Genomic DNA, 24,047 nt, shown 5'->3' on the forward strand with positions numbered 1-24,047 from the left:
AGAGAAGTCCGATGGGAGACAAACTTCCCACTTTCACGTGATCAATTTTCATGTCATAGTATGCTGGCCGAGAGGCTATTCACGAGCATATTAACATTAAATATGTTTGAGAACGGTATGTAAGCGTAAAATGTTGTTAAATTTCGTCGCATAAAATGCATATAGCATGAATAAATAAACGATAGAGAAAATAAGCAAGGAAAGAGAGGCAATTAATCGGGTTTGACGGAATGGACGCAATCAGGATTTGGCCAAGTCGGGTCACCATCAGTAATTAACCATGGCATTGGTTTCTCATCTCAGTCCTCTTCTTAGGATGCTTCATTATCACAAAATTCCCTACCTTCTCATCATATCATCATTTTCTTGAAGTATTTTCTATTCGAGCTTTAACACTTTAATTCTTCCCATTATTTTCTTTGAAAGGATTAGTATGCCCTAGAATATGCTGGATAAGTTTGTCGCTTCTAATGAGGTCTTCTAAAACTTTCTCTTTTCCCCAACTCTTCGTAGATCCTCTTATTTGGGGATTCATTCAGTCCATTTAATCTTTAGCAGCCTTCATGGAAAGGCCAACTACATTTCCTCTAATCTTTTCTTTTCTGCGGCAGGTATTGCCTACGCCTCTCTACCACAGGAGAGCCCGATTTGCAAATCCGTTATCTCCTTACCTCCACTTCTTTTGCTAGCTGTCACTAGACTAATGTTCTGGCGGAATTATTCGTCAGCTGTACTCCACCCTTATGTAATATCTTTCATTGTTTATTCTGTTACTACTAATTATTCCATTCCCAAAGGTTCTCTTCCTCCAGTCCTATGCCATTTTATATCTTCTAACTTCATCACCTTATAAATGAAATTTATCAACATTCTCAATAAAACATTATTTCCTTTATGTTCAGGTAGCGCTTCATAACATTTTCATCGAGGTGCACAGACCTTCCTTGCCCGTCAGAACTTCTTTCCTCTTCATCTTAGGCCATTCACGAGGCGTAGAATAAACATTGCTCTCCAGGATAAAATCATGAATTAGTTTAATCCACGTTTTATACACAAATACTGAACATTATGAAGAAGTATGTGGTGGTGGTATTCAATTATTTAATTCGGTTATTCAAGTTCTGCATGCAAATTGAACCGCTGCCGACCGCTCTTCGGATGCGCTGACAACTTCTCTTCGGCCACATTCAAAACTCTTTCCTCCAGGATAGTGATCAATCGACGACAGTCAACACTGAAATAATTCCTCCAGTCGATGATGGAAATAAAATTTAACTTATCTCCCGTGCCACATTATCCTCAGGGTTTCTCTCGTGCTTCTACATGTTCAAAAGCGGGATGTGTTTTATTCTAAGGATTTTCGTATCATCTTGCTTCACCTCCTTATAATTGAATAAAGTCAACATTTTTGAAGCATGTGCACTAAACACATTTGCCTGCATATATTTTATTTATGTCTGGAGACAAGTTTTACTGAAACTGAGTCGAAGCGGAAGAACTTCCAGAGGAAAAACTCTTGATTTCTTCTAGCGATCTCCACTAGAAATTTTCCAGTTGTATAATAGTTAATAATGACTTTACATAATCTGCTCGGGGTAATCACTTAAGCGTACTTCAATAACTTTCGAGGGGATTGCATCATTTTCTTGGCCGTCCAAAAATATATTCCTGCAGCATCAACTACAGATATCACTCATGGATTGTCTATCTACATCCAGCATCTCCATGCAATAACTTTCTTTTTTTCGGTCCTTTTCCGTGGTAAATATTCCCCTGGTCTTCCTTTAACTTCCTTTTCCTTTACTTAATGTGAAGTTTTCATCTCTTGCCTACCGAGTGGTACTGTATTTTGAGCGATGTTCTTTGGAATGATTTCTCACCCAGTTCTCAAGGCTTCATCAAATCTTCCACGTGTCACGTCGTCTTGCACTTCTTCACACCAGTTTCCCATGTGCAGCACAAACATTAACACAGAGCGAGACTTGTAAATACACGGTATAACTCGAGTGATGTACTGTTATATGAATAGCAAAATGCCGGAATCGTTCTTCCATACATGGGAACAATTTTAGTGAGAAGCATTAAGTCCGCGGCTTCAAGGATTTTAAGAAATATGGAAAACGAGACGACGTGCATTTGTTAAATCTTTTTTTGGTTCGAACCAGTCCGTGAGTGAACTTCAATGCCCTTGTTATCCTATGGTTTATCACAATGAATACTGAAAAATGAGTTTGACAGTGGACGAAAATTTTCGCGAGCCGATGGATTCCGCCCGAATGCCGTCGATACGGCCGCCCTTACTTGTTAACTCAGCCATGGCCTCCTCCTGAGGAGGGAGGAGGAGAATGAAAGGGCCCGGGGATTTCAACGAGGCACGCCTTCGAATGACATCAGGTACGCGCACGTTAACAACAGCTCCTTTCACAAAGTTAATGCATGGTTTCTTTAATCCTCAGCAATTTTAAAACAACTTCCGTAACTGACTTGAACTCTTTCTTCGTAATAACGTTTCTAAACACCAATGCCACACACTAATTAAATGCAAAAGTTCCGCTACGGCATCGAATTAGGGTTTTTTTTCAAGAATAAAAAAGAGAAAACCATTACAGTACACAAGGAAAACGCAACTGCCCTACATTACTGACCAGCTGCCTCAAGATACTTCTGATCAGCCTCCAACCGGTATGAACGGGAAAAATCCTAAACGGGAAGCATTCCACGAAGGAGATAAAACGGTTTCCGAGGAATGAAACTCGAACAGATTTGGCCGATAAGCAAATTTTATCAATCTTGAGCGCCACACGTCCCAAAATATACGCTTTTTCACAGATGAGAGGCACGATGAAAAGATTTCCATCGTCAGCAGATTTGGAGCGGACAACTACAGACACAAAAAAAATAATAAACATTAAATATTTTACGACTCTTTTTAGAATCCATGACAGTCGTTATAGAGACACCGTTACGCGAATAACAAATACACCGTTCTATAACCGACATTTTTGGTATGATGAAACTAATCCTAATTCCTTAGGACGATTCGTGCTTCTTCACATGTCTCTGAGATAAACATATTCAGATATATGTACGTCTATGATGTAAATGCAATCCACGGCTTGGGTTAGGAACGTGATCCCAATCCCTTAAAGTTTAACTATTATGGAGTTGCCACATGCGACCTCTTTTCACTGGGTGTCTCCGGGATATCTGGAGCCAGAAATATTCTCACTGAATAAACTTCAAATTTCTTTTACGATATTAAAATTCCAAAATCATCATTAACTTTCATGTAAATATTTGAGTTCCCAGTAATTTAGTTAACAACTATGCCGAAAATATGTCGAGAATAACAGGAAACTCACCCGACTGTATAGTACATGCGACATGCAAAAAAAATACTCGTCCGGCATGCGAAAAACTTCTATTCGGTGTTAGTATATTACAGGTGCTTACGAGCATTACTCTGAGAATATGCATTTTTCATTTTGTTGGAACCTTCTCCTTTGATTGCACTTCATAAATATTTTATTTTTAACTCAGTTTGCTTAGGATCACTTCTTTGAGTCTTCAGAAAATAATAGGTAATGCAGGCTTTATTTTGAACCAACACACTAGAAAGAATTTTAACATGATGCTTAACTAAGAGTAATGGTTTATTTCTTTTAATTTTAGGCTATCCATTGATCGTGCAATTTTCCAACACTTTAACAAACCTGAAATTCAATCACGGTCTGAATTTATTGGCCAACATAACTCAAGCATGAAATTTATTTCATATAAATCTAAGCGTTAATTGTACAGGCGATACCACAACGCTGAAATTGCCTACTGAAATGTCCAATAGCTGCTGTCCGCTGTCCAATGTTTCGCTCCTTCCATCACCGAAAGAATATATAGTATGAAGACGACTTATTTAGACTACTGCATGTGACGTTACTGCCAACTGCCTTCAGTTAAGCACTCGTGGGAAGCAATCGTAGAACTCATTCTTCGGCTAACTGGTTACCGTTCAGAGAGTATGCACTATCTGCACGTGCATGACCTCTTAAGGTCTAGGCTACCAATGGCTTCCACATGGAATGTTCGCGGGGTTAACTTGGGATTAACGGGCCAAACCCCAAAAAGACTTGGCGAAGGATTACAGATCTCTTACGGAAGATCGTTTGTCTCACGGGTGAAAAAAATTAAGTACGACTTAAACTTAACATTGCAATGTATGACTCGAAATAAATGCCGAAAGTAATTGCGTAGCTTACAGCAAAAAAATTGAGTGACTATCCCATTGAAATCCGTTAGAATAGAGCGATTCCTATAATTTCAACATCTAAAAATAGCAAAAAATACCCATTTACATATTTCTAATTACGCTTGGCAAGAATGTTCTGGATAGCACCTGAAATAATTTTACTTCAAAAATGGATCCTTTGGAAAAATTTAATACGCTTAAAAATATATCAGCTTTTATCTTCTAATATAATCCTTTGGAAAAGTTGCTCTTCTCCGTTATCTAGCCACAAAGCCACGTCCCATTCTTTCTCTAATCATCTCTCACTTCTATGAAGTTTACAAAATTCTCCTCCTTACCTCCACAATGGCAGTTAGTATTTATTTTTCCACTGGAAAGGCACCCATATTCTGCATTGTGAAGAGAAACAAGAGTGGACTATGCAACTGAATACGTAACATTCAGAGAAACACGAAAATTCTCATTCTACTCATTCTCATAGGTCGAAAACATCAGGCGAGATTTTCTTTTCATCAAAATTCAATGAAAGATAGCAAATCTTTAGCCGAACTTCACTTTTACTTAAAATATTTAGAATAAAATATGGCTGACACAGCAGTGGTCCTAAAACCCCCTGTGCTATTCATCTTTCGTCAGCTACAACTTCAACTGATGAAGCGTCTCCTGAACTAATGAGTTAACGCTCGCCGAAGCCTCATTAAATGGTTCATCAATACGGGTAATAGAAATTACTGGATCAATCATACCGGAATAATTTAATAAGGAAGAAGGAAGAGAAACGTAAAATTTTTAGACACAATCATGAAACAAGCAAGGAAAAATAAATCACAGAGAAGAAGGGAAATGTGATTGGTGCTCAAATGTGGCGTGGGAATACAAGACGATAGAAAAGTAAGGCAGTCAGAAGAAGCTGACTGCGTTACCGATAGTAACATCTCATGATAGCACCCTCATTTCACATATAGTTAGAGCTTTATCAAGATGGGGCAAGGACCAAAAACCGCACATGCGGGCAACGGAGGACTAATGATGCAGATGCTTGCTTGAGGGGAGACCCCTTATCTCTGTATACCCATGGAGTAGTAGGTTTTGTGTTTCTCAAAACAAAAATAGTCCAATGCACAACCGACATTTTTCTGAGCCTTATTTATCTTAAAATTACAGTACATTTGTAAGCAAATCATGGGGTTCCCACCTTATTCAAGTGGTGAATCAGAATGGCATTTCGGGTTAAGAAATCTCGTTTCTCATATGCATATTATGGAGGTCCAAATATTACTCATATCATTTACGTATGTCAAAAGTTTACAGAACGCCGAGTTTTACCAAAATTAGCACCAACGAATAAATCGCTTCCATTAGACAGCTTCGTGTTCTGGGACAGCATGGATATTTGTTCAGTAAATGTTTTCACAATTAGAATATTTGCTTTGTTCGTCCGACCAAGGAAGCGAGGAGGAGTTCCGATACCATACAAATTCAAACTATTCAAGCTCGGAGAAATCAGCAGGAAAACAAATAAAAACTAAAATTTTCCATACTAAGTTTAAAATACTATCAAACAAGTTCTTCTTATAAAATAAAACTAAACAAATGAACATATATTGTCATATACTTCTCAAATTTAACCAAGACATCAAGTGGCTTATTGGAGATCACATACAAATATTCTCATTCAGTCACCTCATTTTTTAATACTTTAGCAGTGCCTGCTCCCATCGTACGAAGACGATGAAAATTAAATTAAAAATTAATCTAAAATTCGAAGAAAAATAGGAACAGAAGAAAGGGAATCAGTAAAATGTTGAAGCTTGAACAGTAATTACAGCAATATACGCATGAATATGAACAAGGCGAGGACATTTTTAAAGCATTCGCACCAGAATGAATGAATGAATGACTACAATTCGCTTTATCTTAAATTCAAACGTGTGGTGAAGAGAAAAGATAGTGTTCCAAAGAAGCTTTTCCACAGGTAATGTTTCAATTCCTTAATACGTACCTTTCAGAGGTAACATAAAATACATAAGTTTAGCATTGTGGGAAATTGAGTCTGTCACCATTGAAATTCGTAGGAATGTAGTGCATGATTACTCACATTGGAATGCAGTCAGCGTGACAGCAATGATCTCATTCACAATAACCGGGGTAACATTTTGGTTGGATTAGAATATATTTTTAGTTCGATAATGAGGATGCACGGAACATTCCATAATAATTAACAACGATCTTCTCATCGTGTAATATTGCTAAACATTTGGAATAATATTGCTCATAACCTGCAGCATCACGGCGATGTACTACTGCCGTTACTCAAAACTTAGGTCGCAATGACAGCGTTCAGAGCGAAGCTAAATATAATTCAATATTAGCGAAGAGAGAGAGAGCATAACTTACGGATAAAAGACTCAGTATCAACTCTGCACTAACCTTACTTTCAACTTAAAAAAAATGAAGTCCTATCATCCAAGGAATATATGTATGTATACGTATTAATTGAACACATTACATTTCATATTATAAAAAGCAATTCGTTAAAGAAAAGGAACTATGATTCCGTCAAGAATAACAAAATCTTTCCAGTTATAAAAAGAAAAACATTAGCTTATCATTCATCCCAATGACCAAAAAGCTTCCAGACACTCACTCTAGAGGTATATTTCGGACACAATGGGTAAATGCGCAGTTTTACAGAAATTATCTCTTTAAGGGATTTCGAAATCAGGGGACTGTCTTAGAACTAGCACTGGTCCATTAAACTTTCCGGTTTCACTGCAAGTTTCAAAGATCTCTTCCATGAGCTAACGGACTAAACGTAAATATTCAATGGGAGGATTGCAAATCGTTAAACAAATAGTTCACCCTCTTAAACCAGGGTGCTTATATTCGACCACAACTCTACATGCATAAATAATCTCCCATCAACACAATATTATCTGCGCAGTGAGTCCCCAAACCGCTATAGCACTTTGAAAACCAGGGGACAAACTGACCTGATATTACTTCCTCCGTTCCCTAAAAAATTAATCCCATTTACTCGGTTTGGAAGGATATTACACGATTTTCTATGAAAGACAGGGAACGCAACCGGGGAGTTTGAAACGACGAATGAAAAACATGGTCTTCAATCTTTCCCCTCATTCAACTCTGCTGCTAAATGGATATATTGATAAACACGATCTCACAACACCCGGAGAAGTAAGGAGAGCGTATCTAATTTGCAATAAATAACAACCTTTATGATGGCTTCTTCGTTCCATTACAGATGATCATTAAATGTGCATAATTGAACTAAGGAGGCAATTCGCGAAGCGTTACGGCAAAAAGCAATTCAATTACTGAAGAACTGAAGAGAAGAAACATTGCGAAGATTCAGCAGTTGTCTTAGGATTGTGCTCACGACTCGAGACTAATGATTTTTAGGAGCTTGCGCCAATTAAATTCACAAACTCCGTTGGACTGCGGGAGCCCGCGACCTCAAAACCACCTGTTGCTCGATCGGTCGACGGAAGGATATTTCCCGGCGAGCGCCGATATCTCGCGCAATCCACCCCCGTGGTGGTGCTTGCCCCCGACTCACACCACTCTTCAAATCCTCGCGAATAACTCATTAGCTTGCCACCTTCCAGCATGTAAAGTTTGTACTTCCGAAGGTGTGAACAGTATTCGAATTCCATCGCCTTTAATTCTTCCGCGAAAGCTCTCTCGAGTTGCAATAGTCTAACTTCTCCTCCCATCCCTCGACAAAAGTGAAGCACGGACGCCATGCACAAACGTAGCGTCTGCTGCCAATGCACAGACCTCGGCAACCGGAGAGAGAGAGACACGCTCACTCCCGTATGCCACAGAAGAAAATCGTCTCTCGCCAAGTCACACGCATCCGTATGAAGAGAGAAATCACCGTTTTACGCGCTTTTTTTACCATACATATAAGCGTCGATTTCAAGCATTACAAAGGGAAAATATCTGCCACTTCACGAGGTTCTTTCCCGCCTCATGGCAACTGATTTGTTCACCGCGCTAAGTCGGAGTCGAGACCCAAACTCCTACATTGCCAAATTCCAAAGAAACTGTTCCAAAGAAAGTTCGGATCCCAGTCAAGGCGAATGATTTTTGCACTCTGAAATTGTTGCATTGTCCTACATTGCTTTAAAATACCAACATAACGTGGTGTTACTTGCTCATACACCTAAAATCGTCTTCAATGTTCATCCTTCCTCTTCTTCTTCCGTATTTTATTTTAGTGCGGGTCTCACTAGCAGCTTACCTCGCAGGCATACGATAATATTTTATACTCAAATACTGAATTGCATAACAACTGTTCGTAGGAAATATTGCCATTTTTTATTAACATCTCCACTATTGGCTAAAATTTAGTTAAAAGTTATTTTATGGCGCGTGCCTAGTTTGCGAACATTCCCTGTGACACAATTTTTCCAAACCAACTCCTCTCTCGTCCCCTACCATGCCTAGAACTTGTTCATTCGTTTTCCTTTCCGTACATAATATGTTATTCATTCTTCACCCCACCCGCATCTCGAAAACCTCCAATCCATGCTTATCCTCTTGCCTTAAGGATAGCGGTTACCGAGCCATAGAAAACTACGCTCCGAGTTATAGATTTCGCTAGTCTTCTCTCCACATCCTCACTCCTTGCTATTGATTTCCTTCTCTAAGTAAAAGTTTTGTATCTAACGTATGTTTACTGTCGATATTACTTTGTTCATCTTCTTCAATGGTACATCCTAAATAGGCGATCTGTTCTACTTGCTATACGTATGCTCCAAAATTTAATGCATCGTACATCTTAGCCTTCCTATTTTCGTAGAACCTCAGTGCTTACGTTTTATTCTTGTTGATTCTCATGGCATACCTATCAATCTCATTCTGTAATTCCCTCAGCAACAACTACAATTCCTTGGGTAGGTGGCTAATCGCAGCTTGGTCATCAGCAAACCTGATGATCAGTCCCCATCAACGTTCATTCCTATCCCCAGCCCTCCTCATACATCTCTTAGCATTTTTTCTTTTGCAAAAGTTGCGAAACACGGTTGATAGTGGACAGTCCTATCTTGTACATGCACATGCTGACTGTCCACCCTCTACCCACAGCTGTACAGTCTCAGAAATGTACAGATTTCGGATGTCTCCTACCCCTATACAGTTTACACTCGTATTCTTCATTGCATTCATCAATTATACCCAGTTGATACGTTTGAAAGCCTTCACGAAATCTACGAAACAAACAGATACATTATTATGGTAAGGGAAGTGAATGATGACAAATGCCAAAAGCTGATCCCGATAAATACTTTCTTCCTGGCTTCGAATACCTCTAAAAGGCATTTATTTTACTGCCGTAAATTAATAATATAGAAAGGAATATAGAATAGGCTGATCATTGAGCCCATTCCTCTATTTTAATAATCTTTAATCGGTCATCCACATGAGCGGGTATGCTGAAGATTCTACTGACAATCCCAGGGATATCCCATAGCCCTATCCGACAATAGCGAACTTTGAACGATCTTCCAGAAACGCGGCCAAACCGATGGTCCGAGTGAGCGATCGCTCGCCCTATGGAGCGTCCACGCCTCCCTCCGTCGTCGTCGTCGGGCAATTCCGGTCGGCTCCAGCCTCCGTGGGTGACGGTCCAAATCCGCGGAAGGCAGAGGGAAAGACCGCGAACCGGAGGGGTGACGTCAAAGGTGCGGGGGCTGCCGGACCGCGCGGGACGAAGGATGGAGGGAGAGCGAGAGGCTCTTACCGCTCGCCTGCGCGAAAATGGTTACCTCTCTCCGTCTCTCTCCCTCTCTTTGGTTCGCTGAAAACCACTCAGGCGCTGGCACGACTAGGGACAAGGGAGGAAATCCCCCTGAGAACCCCTCGGATCGGGAAGGAAAAAGGAGTAGGAAAAGTGGAGGGAGGGGATTTGAGGGTGGGAGATGGGAAAAATTGAACCGCACTGGTAAATCACCACCCCCGCTTTAACCTCGAAAAACCAGGAATGGTAAATGAAGGGTGTGGGGCAGCGGAAAAGTTTTACGTGTCGTGCTAGGGAAAAAGACGGCTACGTGCACATGTGTGTGTGTGCGCTCATGTGTGGGTGTGCGAGCGTACGAGTGTTATGCATGCGTGCTTCAGTAGAAGTGGCTCGATGAAGAGGATTGAAGTGAGTGAGGAAGGATGGGAGAAGAGAGAGAGGCATGAAGGGATGGGAGGGATAGAGAGAGTGAGAGAGGGGGATGGAAAGGGCAGGTGGGGGAGGAGGCTGAGTTGGCGATGACGCAACGGGCTGGGAGGTTGAGGAAACGTAGTAGTGGGGGAGACAGAGAAAGGGAGAGGAGAGATAGAGAGAGAGAGAGAGAGAGAGAGAGAGGGAGGAGGAGGAGAAGTGGGGAGGAGGGAAGGCAAGGAGGGATGAGGAGGAGAGAAGATGGCGGTGGGATGGGAAGGGCAGACGTGAAACTGAACGGGAGTGAGGGAGGACGCGGGGGAGGGGAGAGAGGGAGGAGGGGAGGGGGAGTGGAGGCTGGAGGGGGGAGAGGGAGGGAGGGATGGAGACGGGACTGGGCAAGGAGGGAAACTTTTTTTTTTGCTTCTTTTATAACGCAGTCGACTACCCGATTGGTCCGATTCCCGGGGCGTGTCTTCTCAACAAAAACCGGCGAGGACTCCACAGTTCGCCACCAGTCCACTGCACGAGTGACTTGAAGCGAACAGCGCAAGAGAAATAGCACGACTTTTTCACTTACGCCGCGAGAGGAGAGTACAACTTATATAAATACACAGAGAGAACGAGAGAGAGGCGCACGCCTGATTCCCGCGGACGCAATTCCGAGTCTTATCCGCTGGAAGGACTCGAGAAAGAGGCCATCGACGAGCGTGTGAAGTAGTAGTGTGAACTGCGATCGGGGGAGGACCTCGAGCCGGCTGACCGCTGGGCATCGACTCTCTCGAGTGTGGAGGACTGTTTGCCGAGACACGGGAGGTGTTTACCGCGCGGAGCGCTCGAACCTGCGCACCACGGACGGAGAGAGCACGGCCGGAGAAGAGAAATTATTTCTCATTCCGAAAAGAGTACTACTACCCACCAGAGGCGCAGACCCTTTCTTCGGCGGTTGTGTTGTTTTTCGTCGGCAGGCGATTCAGGCGGTTCTGCTGCCGCTCTCGTGGAGAAACATTAAAAAAACACGTTCCCTTGTGCACGCACACGGGTTAAAGGAGCCAAGAGAGTCGAAGTAGACCGAGGGCAGAGAATCCTCGACGGGCGGAATAAAGAGACGGGTCTAGCGGCGGGAGGAACCACGCAGCAGCGAGGTCTCCGTTTGCACACGGTGAGTTGAGTGACTCCGGGCCGAAAGGCAGACGCATGCACTGCATGGGATGTGTGGCATTCCGCGGCGCGAATCACGCTAGTTCAGTGGTCCCCCAACTGTGAGTCTCGACTCCCAAAGGTGGGACGCGGAAGTGCGTAGGGCGCGAAGGTTAATTAAAACCCCTAATAGCCATGTGGGTGGCAAATACTTCGCAAAAGTGATGTTTTGCTATTCTGAAACTTAAGCTTCGACGTCACTTGAAAACATGGAGCGGGGATGAACGCTTACTTTGCTTTGACTAAAAACTTTAGCCAGTGAAATGAACCGTTATGATTTCAGTTTTAACTGTCACACTATTTTAACCGCTACGGGGATTTTACCAAAGATACGTCACAAAAGCATCTACAAACCTTTGGAAATCCAATTAGCTCCTTCTTTTCGCGGAGGTTAACGAAAACTTATATTGCGGAAGGACCAGGAATGAGCGGTGTGGACCGTGGAGGACGAGACGCTCACCCCATTACTTTTTAATCTCAATCTGACACAACGTGAAGGTACGGCAGGAGCGGTTGTGGCGATTCCTTAGACACCACGATGCGAAGAAAGAGGGAGAGATGCATGCCCCGGTCAGCGCTCGGCGGGAAGGAGCGCTTTTTTCTCGGAATCAAAAGTTTATCGGGTGGGGATTTCAAAAGGGTGGGCGCATTTCCACGGGATATTTGAGAGATAAACACACGAGCTCTATGACTTTAACGGTATAACATCCTTGTTGAAACGGAAATAGAAAATAGCCTTCGGCGAATATGCACGCATGTGTGTATGCATTAATACATATCCGTGTACACACACGCACACACGTGTGCGTGTGTATATATATACATATTATATATATATATATATATATATATATATATATATATATATATATATATATATATATATATATATATGAAGTGACTTGACACAAATAACTGCGGCCGGAAAACATTCACGCGAACTCGTCATAGTAAACGCACGAGGTATCCGTAGCATTCTCGCAAAGCACTGCAGGCTCGCACTCGGGAACTGAATGTTCAACTGTCATGCGCTCAACTCCCATCCTTCATTGCCATTTACTGATCGCCCAAGTAATAAATTACATGCGAGACGTGTAGAAGGATCATCAGCGTGCATGCATTGTGTTAAACCACTTACCCATACCGCATTGAATTCAATGCCGAAAATAACATCAGAATGATGCATATGGACAGCTAATTGAAAGCGTCCCGAGAATTCAGTATTGAGTGTATCTTTGAAACACTAATCTGCCGTTTTTACTGAGTTCTTTCCCTTTTTAAATTGTTTCACATCTTGTAGATTCTAAAAAAACTCATAATATTTGTATAGGACAAAACGGTTCTGGTTAAATTTTTTTACTGTCCCATACTATGCACTAATGTGCGGTACGGAGGAGCTATTTGAGTGCAACATTAAAATTTTCGAATTTAAGAGCAAATAACAATTCATCATTATATGATTAGATAAATACTAGATTATAAAAATACGTGTAAATGATTTTCCAAAGAGTGTTCGATTCACTAAAATGTAACGTCCTGGATATAAAAAATAAATTTATCTACAACCATCATTTTGATACTTCATGAAAATGCAGTAAATACCAATTAGTACATAATAATTGGCCTAATCACATTTTGAAACCTCTGAAAGAAAATTTGCATGCACCTTGCTGAAAGGTTCCTTGAGCTTTGTGTCGTTCCAGGCGTAACTAAGACTTTAGCTAATTAACCCTACACGTGTTTCTTCTAGGTCTTCCAGAGTCACTTTCATGTGTGGAGTATTTTATGTTATTCTCTTTGCCTATACTACCCTTGTCGCGAGTGTTTTCTTCAATGAGCGCGCAAAAATTAAACTTCAAACCACTCTGAGCCTGGAATGATGAAAAACATCACTCTCTCTCCAAATTAATATCCACGCTTCGAGGATTTCGAAATATATTTTATTGACTGGAGATACCTCACCGCAATAATAAATCGCAAAACGATAACTCATCAGGCAAAAACAACTGCTATTTTAAATGCTACTATGATTATTGCTGCCAACTTTCTCCATACACCTGCATCGCCATAAGTTGAGAAGATGAGCTTCACGGTTTCCATACGGCTACCTATGTTATAGCCATTAAATAGGTATTTATTGTAGTATTCCAGGAAGAACTTATATCATTTTCTCTGAAGGTTACCGCCAAAAGAGTCGCAGTGGTGATTTCTTAACTTTGGCAAATATTTTACACTCAACGTTTGCGCATAAAAATTTACAAAATACACTTGGATCATAATTAAAAAATTAAGCGGACAACGAGCAAGCAATGCTTTTGAGGCTCAAAATCCGATTGCATTCCCAATAGATTTGGTGGAGGAACGTAATATATTTGAGAAAAGGAAACTCGTGACTCGTACGAATATATTATTAGCTTAGCACCGCACACCATGACCATTCACGAAATAATAGACTCACTGAATAGAGTGTGATCGGCTGCTTTTTGTTATCACACTTCAGAAGAAAAATTCTATCAGATAAAAAGGCCGTTTGATGGCCTTTTAAGGACGGAGGTTAATGTGCTTACTTCACACGACGAGGCGCCACCGAAGGATGTAAGAATGTTTACAATTGACTGGGATGAATCATATCAAACATGACGTGCGATTTCATTTTTGCGGAAATCGCCAGTTCTTATCTTAAAAAGTTTATCCAAAGCGTGAAAAAAGCCAACGCAAGATGCAAAGACTTATCTTCTAGCTAGATTTGACGTCACAAAACATCTTACATTTTTTTGGCATGCTGGGGCAGAATACTGGCACTGGAGGCCAAAAATAATTGTATTCGCAACCCAATTAGTGGCTAATTGCAGCCCATGACTGTGAAATATTGAGAACACTAGGGCACGTCCACTATTTTCATTTGTTCAAGAAAACTGCGGATAAAAGTTTTATGCTCCGTATTCCCTTAGATTAGCTTCCACTAGCGGCACACACAGCCTGTTGTCGAGGATTTCTTCATCAACCCTACTTGCTTTAAATTAGGAAAATTTCAGCAGAAAAAGAGGGCCGCGATGGTCCTTGCAAACAAGAGAACAGGCGGGGGAGTAAAAAAATATCAGCCGAAAGCAACCAATCAGGGATGACCCGGGGATAAAATATAATAGTGAGGGGAAGGGAAGAGGGGATAAGGTAAAAATATGTGACGCAACAATTATTAACTGTATTCCCTCTTTGATCGCGCCCCACTTCCTAACGTAAATAATTTGATACGCATGACGAGAGAAGGCGCGGCACTTCGCGAAGTGTTATAACAAAACAGGTCCTCGGGCTCGTTTTTAAACTGGCATCCGGAAAAGATCTCGAGTATTCCGGTTGTCAAATTAGTGCGATTCGTTAAGTGGTGGGAGTCTGCGGAGGAGGGAAAATTCTATTGGGACGCATCCGAGGCAGAGGAGGGGATGTGATACAGGGCCTCCGCCGTCTGGGGAGGGGGGCTCTGGGGTGTGTTTGTAGGCGAAGCGATACATCTTTCGTGACTATCACTGCGAGCGTATTGTGGAGCCGTGGCAAAGCTATCTCCCGGCTCTGTTCAAACTTCCTCTTGAGACATCAAAGACGAGGACGCCGCAATAAATCTATGATATAGGGGCCAATGTGCAAATTTAAATGGTTGGAATCCTACAATGGATAAGTGTAATAGGAAGATCGACTGGGCATACGAAAGGTCGATGTTATTGCCATGAAGGGGGCTGAAACTGTATTTTAAATCCAATAACCTCCTTGCCTTGGCGACATTTTTAATATCATCAAACTTAAACGAAACGGTCTAGCTTAAAACAGGTTCCACTTTTAAGCTAGACCGTTTAAGCTAGAGCTCTCCCAAAATCTATTAAAATTTCACTTCAGAAGTCAGTATGTCCATTCCGATATCTTGGTCTGGCTTGAGTCTAAACGTTTAGGCTTGTCCTACCTCCGCATTCTACACCCGCACAATTGCAGTAAAATTATGCACAAAAATTTCGAAAGACTAAGTTAGTTCGGGCGCATGGCTAAAGGATCAATGGTCAATGGATAGAGCCTGGTTACTGAACGTAATTTTGAAATCATTAAAATAGGTTTGTCACTTTCGCTTATCATAATATGAGGAATAGGGACATAACATGGAGAAACAAGATATACCTAAGTGTTGATTTTTCTATAGCGCTTTATTTCATTCTAATGGAACTTATGGAAAGAAAATTTTCATTGAATATAATAAAAGCACCTTTCTCCAAACACTAAATATTTCGCGTCTCCAAGCACTGGGAAAACCGCAATAGTGTCGCGAAAGTAGTAATTTAGAGCGAACAAACGGTGTGGAGGGTACAATACATTTCCCACGGTCATTCCTCTCTCACATCCGGTCACGTGCTTTTTATCAAATCAGCCAAAAGAGGGTTACGAGGAATTTGAGCGAAGGACAGAGAGAGAGACACTGGCAGTCTATTGAATCAAATATTCGGGTCTCCCTTCATAATAAAAAAACAATCAAAATTCCTCCCTTAGACAGAACGGAAGGGGATTGAAAAAAAGCAGCATTATTTGCACCTAAAAATGAACCTCATTCGGATTATTACCTTGTCTCTGGTGCGAGTGTCATTTAGAAATCGGGAGAGTAGGAAACGGGGCAGGAGGGAGGAGTTGGGGAAGATGGACAGGTGAGTTAGGGAAGCGGCGGGGCTCGCGCAGAATGGGGATCCATGGGGCGGGCGGGGGAGGAGACGGGCCACGGGATGGGATGAGGCACTCCCCCTCCCTCCGCGGGGGTTCCTGCCGATGCACTTGAGGAGACACGCCCGTGACGAGATGTGTGGCAACCTCGCAAAATATCACGCCACCACAACCTGCGTGAGACGCGAATAGCGAGACTGCGGGGGCGGACACGATGGCAGAAAGTCAAAGAAGAGAGCGGGCGAAAAATTAATCATCACGACCACACAAGTCGTATTTGCACATGGTTAGACATTGATTGGAAGTACCTACTGCCTAAAATATATGCCATATCCGTGTATTTTTGCGGAAACCTAATGACATCTAGGAAATGGACATATGAGGCACCTCTCATTTCCAAGATACTACCAAATGCTGGATAACTTAGATTTGGTGCTAATCTTTTTGCTTTACACAGCACATCGGGAAAAAATTGTTGGTCACGAGTGGCGTTCCAATCTTCATTTCGGTTTTTTCAGCAAATATTTCATTGAAGCTCTATTGTTCTATCATACATAACTGCATTTTTTAAGAAAGACGAAAGAATGAATTCGAGAAAACAGAGGCAAGATTAAGCTGAGGAAAAGGAGGGAGGCGAGGATGAAAACAGACAATGAGAGAAAATAATTCAGTAGTACATTTCTTACTAATTCAGTAGAAATTGACAAGAGATACCCAGATAATTTTTCAAATTTCCGAGTTCATAAATGTTAAATTTAATACAGTGATTTTATGATTGATACTAACTGACAACGAAAAACGTACCTTCAGTATCTATTCAATTCTTCTACAAAAATATACACAATAATTATGAGGTGATACAATACAGAATTATTTAACCCCAACACAATGATTGCCTATCAATTTTAAGTAAAATTTTACTATTTACAGGCTGATAGGTGCAATAAACCTTGGACTCAAGTTTTACAACGGCATTAAGAAAATAAGTACGAAGACGTGAACAAATTTATTGACAAAATAGATAATTTTCTCGATGAACTGCAGAAAGATTTTCTCGAATATTTCAAAGCTCAAGATTTGAAAGTTGCGAATAAGAAAGGGAAAAGCAAACTCAACATTTCCCAAAGACAAAGAATTCTGATTCGAGATCATTCATAAATATCTCTACTAAATTGATAGCTGCGAACAAGACCACAAAAAATTGCAAATTTGATTTAATCGTAGTTTTTTTAACTTAATGTTTACAGTTTTAAAGTAGTCCCCACTGAATAAAACTGAACTAAGAAAATTTCATCAAATGCGCTGAGAGACCTCAAATACTGAACGCATAATAAGGATGATGTAATAAAAAATGTAATCCATTAGTTAAAATTAAATATTTTAAAGCTTCAACTATTGAGCTGTTACCATCTTGACGTCTTGTTATTCATTGTAACATGTATCCGTGGTGTGTTTGGTTTTGAAAACGTAAAATACATGTAATGGCTTGAAACAAAAAAGTTCCATAACAGACCACCAATAAACGAAGGCAAAAGTCTTAAAAGCTTTCCCAATAATAATAGCTAAGGACGCCATACACATATATAACACTCCATTAATACTGTAGTTCAAATTATGACATCATAAGGTTAACTTTCCTTATTACTCATTAACAATTTCATCCGGGTCGTCCGACTGAGATTAATTTTACTTGAAACCAGTCTTAAAATAAAAATTATATAAGATTATATATTCAACCAAATAATTTACCACAATGACGACCAGGGGTAATTAAAAACTATGCAGTTCAATTAAAATTGCTTTTTATAACGCCTTGAAATACTATAAATAGGATAATCATCACACTAGTAAATGAGGATTTTTCTCGTAGCATACAAAGCAGGAGTAGGCAAGTAACGTAGATTACCCCATCCCATTAAAATGACTATTTTTTAAGGTTACTATAAATCCCCTACCGTCTTATCATCAAATAGCATATCAATATCATAATATTTATCCCAAAACGTAAAAGAAACTAGAGCCACGGCATAACGCATTGAGATTCCATTGTTCACCCATAATTGTCAGTCTACAATTTTATTTTTACTAAGATAAATGTAGTACTGGATTTTGTCAAATTAACTAATGCAATCAAACTTGGGAGCAAAAATATAAAATAAACAACCGAAGAATAAAAATAATGACCGTAATGGATAATTATATATGTTACACACCTAATTATAAACAATTGCCCATTACTTGCCGATTAATCTTAATGAAGAACACAAAAATATTTGTCATAAAATATGCCCATAATCATACAACGCGGCAATCCCTTACATTCTGTTTCGCGTGGGAATCATTCCTATTGCTGTGTCGATCTCTTCTTACCCTTTTAGAAGATACCCAACGATCCCCTAAACTTTTTCCTTATTTGAAATGATGAGTTGAGAACAGCGACCGTCGTCTTACGTCAGTGTAAGAAACATAATTACTGAATGTAACGCACAATGATGAACGCACCATGTTCAATTTCTAAGTATACTGCCGAAGTAATATTAATTAATGTTAATGGGGTGAAATGGCGTGAGACCCGTGGGATGCAATCCCAGTTGCATCAACAAATAACCATTCAAACCGCGTGTACATTTCATATGAGCCAATAAACAACCGCAGTCAAAGGTAAACACGCACAAAATTCCCGACAACACGCTTCGGCATTCAAAGTATCGACGAGAATTGCTTCTTTTTTTTAGCTCACCGCGGGATTCCGTTTACCTCTCCCAGCCACTCCCATCTCAACTTCCCAACACTTTCGTCACCCCACGTCTTAAAAATACTCCGTGGAAGCTCATCCTCACCTCTTTCAGTTTTTCTCTCGCGTTAAGAAACCGTAGGCGAAATCATTTTAGCGCCGACAAAAAGAGAGTCGTGGATATTATGAAATCGAATGGTCACCGGGGAAAGGGTTTGCAATTCACTTTGGACAATTGTGGGGAAGACGGAGGCTGGGGAAGAGCGGAGGGGGCCAGTGAGAGGTGAGGGGGGAGCGACCAACCCCCCTCCTAACTTCCCCAGGCTTACCCATTCCATCCGATAGTATTCACTTTCTCATTCTTGCCGCGTCTTAGTTCAATCCCAGACTCACGACACATACAAGGGCGGCATTTTCCCGCCGGTTTCCCCTCTACCCCCGCAAGCGCTCTCTCTCTCACACACACAGACACACAGTAGCTCACTCCAGCAGTTACCCAGACAGCCTGGCTCCTGAGCGATCCAACAGGAAGTTGACACGTACACTTGCCAACCTCTCACTCCTCCATCCTTCCTCTATCTCTCTCTCTCTCTCACCCCTTCCTCGTTTTTATTCTCCTTCGCCCCTTCGGAGTCCCAAGATCACCCCATCCATCCCTTTGTGGTTATTTTCTCTCTTTACAGCTGTTTCTTTCTTTGCCGCAGTCCATTTTCTTCTTCCCTCCCCCTCACCTTTTCCCAGCCCCCTACCTCGCCTTTCCCTCCCCCAGCTCATCTCCCCCTTTCCACGTGGACTTAACTTTCTTGGGAGCGCCGTCTGGTTGGCTCTCCTTTGTTTTCTCGCGCGGACTCGAACGAGTCACGTCTCCAAGAAAGACGGGAAACGGCCGAGCTTTCGAGGGAGTGGAGGAGGGAGGGGGCGGCAGAGGGAAGACACCACCTTCCGGGACTCTGCTACACAAAAATTTCACTAAAGTTGCGAACGCAAAGCGGATTATTTTCTGTACCATTGAGATCTTGGTAAAGAATGAGAATACGTTGATGGGTTTTGTCATATTTACACCTTCCCGACTGCTTTCCAACTGCCAACTGCGTATTCAGAAGCGTAAGTTAGGAGTACATTTTTAAAAACCCGCGAAGAACACTAGGCGATTGAAAATATATGAAATCGTGTTGGAAGGAAATGATAACGAGGGGATCCCCTGGGCCACGCGTCAAACATTGAACCCGTGATTATTCTGAGCACTCTGTAGTTCATATCAGCGATTTCATCAACAGCTTCACATCTGTCGCTAAATATGGCAGGGTATATTTAAAATTAACACGGCCATATAGACTGACTATTGGATAAACATATCCCAGCTGTCTTCATTCTGTTTATTTCGGACGTAATGAGATTAGCTCTAAGCAGCGGGACCCACCCCAATGCAATGGCAAATATAGACGGCCGCACGGAAAATCAGACGCCTACAGAGGCAAGTTGCGAGATGTATTTGGTCCTTAGCGGTGTCTCAGATGTTCAAAGTCTGAAGAAGACGCCCACTGAGAGGACGCACCCCTTCTCAGAATCCCAGGTGGAAACACTTGTCTCTTAACTCTTTAATTAAGTCATTCACAGCATTGTGGAGCATGAATTTACGACAGAAAACGGTAGTATTTATCACAATTAGGGCGACGAGGTGAAGATTGCCGATAGAAACCTATGCGGAGTAACCTATTTCGTCTATCGAATGGGCATACGGATTCCCCCAGAGGAGATGACATGCATGGAAGTTCAACTGAAGCAGGATAATTCAATTCTCGCCCACCAACCCTTCCCTCTAACAAGTCTTGGGTTATAACCATCTACGAATGCTGCGCGTGAGTGCACTGGAAGCGGCTCGTCAGAAAAGGGTCGCGTGAAACGGGAAGGGGAGTTGGGGCAAGGGGGGAGGGAAGTCGCGATCAGGTGCGACCTTTCCCTCTCACCCCCACGGCTTGATCGGTTGATCGCACCCACCTCTCAACCGACTCGGCTGGGGTTCTTTTTGTCTCGCCTTCCCTCGCACGCACCCCACCCTCTACCTCTCCAGCATCCGCCACTCACCATCCCCACACACGCGACTCCCGACTTGCCGCAAGACCAGCTTCCGACGTTTCTTCACGCCTTCTGAAGGCGGGCCGCTCCCCTCTTTCCACCCTCGGGCTTTTTAACTCCTGGCACGGTGCTCATCAGTCGCAGTCCATCATCCCCGGCCCCCTTAACACCTCCCGCCCACCCCGCCACTCCGTCCCACGCCTCCGAGAGAAGCAGCACACGTTTGTGTCACCTCAAACCATGCGCGGAACAGACTTCAAACCTTCGTCTCGAGCCCAGGGAACAATTGTCGCGGACGTTTTAGAGAACACCGTGGTGAGTAATTGGGTAGGTGAAAATTTCGAGGAGAATGGCCGCCACATGCAACTGCGATTAAATTCAAATCCTCCCCCTCTGTTCAATCCTCCCCCTCTGTTCATCCCGGCAGAATAGTCATACGCGTTTCGAGAGGAAATTAAGAAGATTACATATATATCCAGTATTTTCAGCCATTAGGAAGTGATAAATTATTCAAAAGGGTCTGAGAAACAGAATTGTGTGAAAAATGTTAAGATCCAGCTTTAAAATAAAACAAAGGGCCGCCTAGGATATAAACAACTCGTATATTGCATAATTAGTCCATAATAATGCTTCCGAATGATTAAGATAAAATAATATTGCATTTTTTTCATGCATTTTTCTTTTTAAATATTTAATCAAATTATATGTGTGCATAGAGATGATCGATACGTTTATTTTGATATCAAATCTAATTGCTGGACTCATTATTTTTTCAATGTTTCTGCGTTGCAACAGTTTCAACAATTTACAAAATCAAATGTATGGAATACAGGGCTACTGCAAGAAAGTTGAATACGAAGAAGTCTCAACTTAAACGGATCGAATTTTGTTATCAGGGAAGCTAAACTTTTTTATAGCTACTGAAAATCTTTTTCCAAACTGAGACCACTGCGACTAAACCTTAACTCGAACTCAGTGTTGAGACTTTCCTCGTTTCGTTCACCCCCGCGACCCTTCCCGGCCGTCCACCCATCACCCACCCTCGCTTCCCCATTCTACTTTCCATCCTCTCGATTTCCCGCATCCCACAGCTCCCTCCCCCTTCCTCACTCCTTCCCTCGCCTCCGCACTCACAACCCACATGATTCCTAGTTCAGGGAACCGGGAGTGCACTTTTCTCCTCCCGCGCATCGCATATCCGGTGCAATAAATACTCTTCCGGGACTTTCTATAATCCCTCCTCTTCGTTGACTCTTTCATTCCACGCCCCCCTTTCCCTCCTCCTTGCTCACGGCCCCTCCACCATGACCGGGTCCTTCGCGTCTTTTCCACGGTCGGAGGCAATAAGGCACCTCGTTGCCTCCCCACGCTCTCACCGCCCCATATTTATAAGTCGGTCACGTGGGATGGGGGAAGTTCACGGCCCACATCCCTCCTGCCTTGGCGTTTATTGGACTTCTTACGCCGCCTTCTCCCTTTCGTATTAAAGACACTCCGTGGTTTTCTTTGACGAGGGTGATGATTCCGATTGAGCATGCGACGTAAGCGGTGAGGGCACCTCTCACCAAACACAAATTGACTCACTCCTTGCTGCTATTCCCGCGTGAATGCCCAGCTAATTGGAATTCCATCCACCGCTCTGCGAATTTTTCTTTAGGTTTTACGGAAGACTTAATACGCACACTCGGGGAACGGCTCCAGAAAAAAACCTAATCAGAATGGAGTACAATTAATTTCCGAAATGCGTCAATCCGAAAGGGTAAGAATTGGTGACGGCAGTTCTGCCGGTAGGTATGTAATCTCCTGAAATGATCCGAGAAATTAACAACTGATTTTCCGCACCAAAAATAAAGCTCGTTAATATTTCGACAGGTGTTCCCAAAACGAAATAATTCTAATCGCTCCTTTTATTTACTTTTGAAAGAGAACGGCCATTCGGAATGCCCTCGGTAATAAAAAAATAAATAAATTCCGAACGACTTGGACCAAACCCAAATTGCACCGTGTGACTTCGAAACCACGATAACCACCACCGGGTGTCTGTCAACGCGACCAGAAATCGAATCGCAAAGGGTCTCAAAGGAAACAAAAACCGGAAAGGGATTTGAGGGGGTGTGGGGGAAGGGAGGATGAACATCTGGTGGATCTCGATAGAATCCTCAAGCAGGCGCAGCGGGGAAAGTTTCTTTATGGACTCTTAATCTCGATTGTGTTGAAAAATTGATAGCTTTATGCGCCGAGTCGGACATCTACGGCTCGCATTAATCTTGGCCACCGCAGGCCGTCCCTATCTCCTTCCCTCCCGTCTTTTCTGCCACCCCTAAGGAGCGCCGCCCCATTCGGTCACTGCGACCAAGTCGGGGAAATCCGTCCGGGTTCCCACCTCGGCTTCACCGTGCAACCATGGCGACTACCCTCTCCTTTTTTAACGACAAAACGATTGTCCGTTGTGGAGGAAGGGGGGGGGGCTAAATAAAGGCACAGGACTTCGTTTGCACCGAGATTGTAATAAATTATATTTACGCGCTAACGTATCTAGAATTCCACAAGTAGGTAAAAAAATATCTCGGGATAATGTTCCACAGCTTTGCGTTCCTGACTTGTAAAATAAGGGACATTTACCCGGAGGCATGGGGAATTCTGCGATGGTGTACAGTCTTTTTTTTAAATAAAAAGCACGCATTTCACGAGAAAAACGCTCTCCCTTATGCCTGCGGAATATTTCCCATACATGTATACAGAGAGAGTGACATGTTTGGCATATGACTACTGTGACAAGTTGAGAAATTCAATAAGTTATGTTTGCTAAAGCGGACTCGAAGAACTCTCCTCTACCAAAAAAGCAGAAATAATTCAGAATGTGTCGTCGTTGTATTTATCCTGACAATGAAAAAACCATTGCTTCATAATGTATTTTCGTTGGG

The 24,047-nt window shown here is 42.2% G+C and overlaps 2 protein-coding genes across 6 annotated transcripts in view; one reads left to right on the plus strand and one right to left on the minus strand.

The window, feature by feature from the left end:
- Positions 1-24,047, minus strand: part of LOC139686330 (peroxisomal leader peptide-processing protease-like) — a 516,420-nt gene that overhangs the window by 329,536 nt on the left and 162,837 nt on the right. The gene's annotated exons all lie outside the window — the stretch shown is intronic.
- Positions 1-24,047, plus strand: part of ITP (ion transport peptide) — a 203,248-nt gene that overhangs the window by 161,821 nt on the left and 17,380 nt on the right. For 2 of the 3 annotated variants that reach the window (XM_071583500.1, XM_071583498.1), the window contains exon 1: positions 10,927-11,583. The exons of the other annotated variant lie outside the window; for it this stretch is intronic. The gene's annotated coding sequence lies outside the window, so the exon portion shown is untranslated. Of the gene's footprint in view, positions 1-10,926; positions 11,584-24,047 lie in introns of those variants that run through there. 3 annotated transcript variants of the gene reach the window in all.

The sequence above is a fragment of the Hetaerina americana genome, unplaced genomic scaffold (assembly GCF_022747635.1).
Source record: "Hetaerina americana unplaced genomic scaffold, ioHetAmer1.1.p SCAF_14, whole genome shotgun sequence".
Lineage (NCBI taxonomy): Eukaryota > Metazoa > Arthropoda > Insecta > Odonata > Calopterygidae > Hetaerina > Hetaerina americana.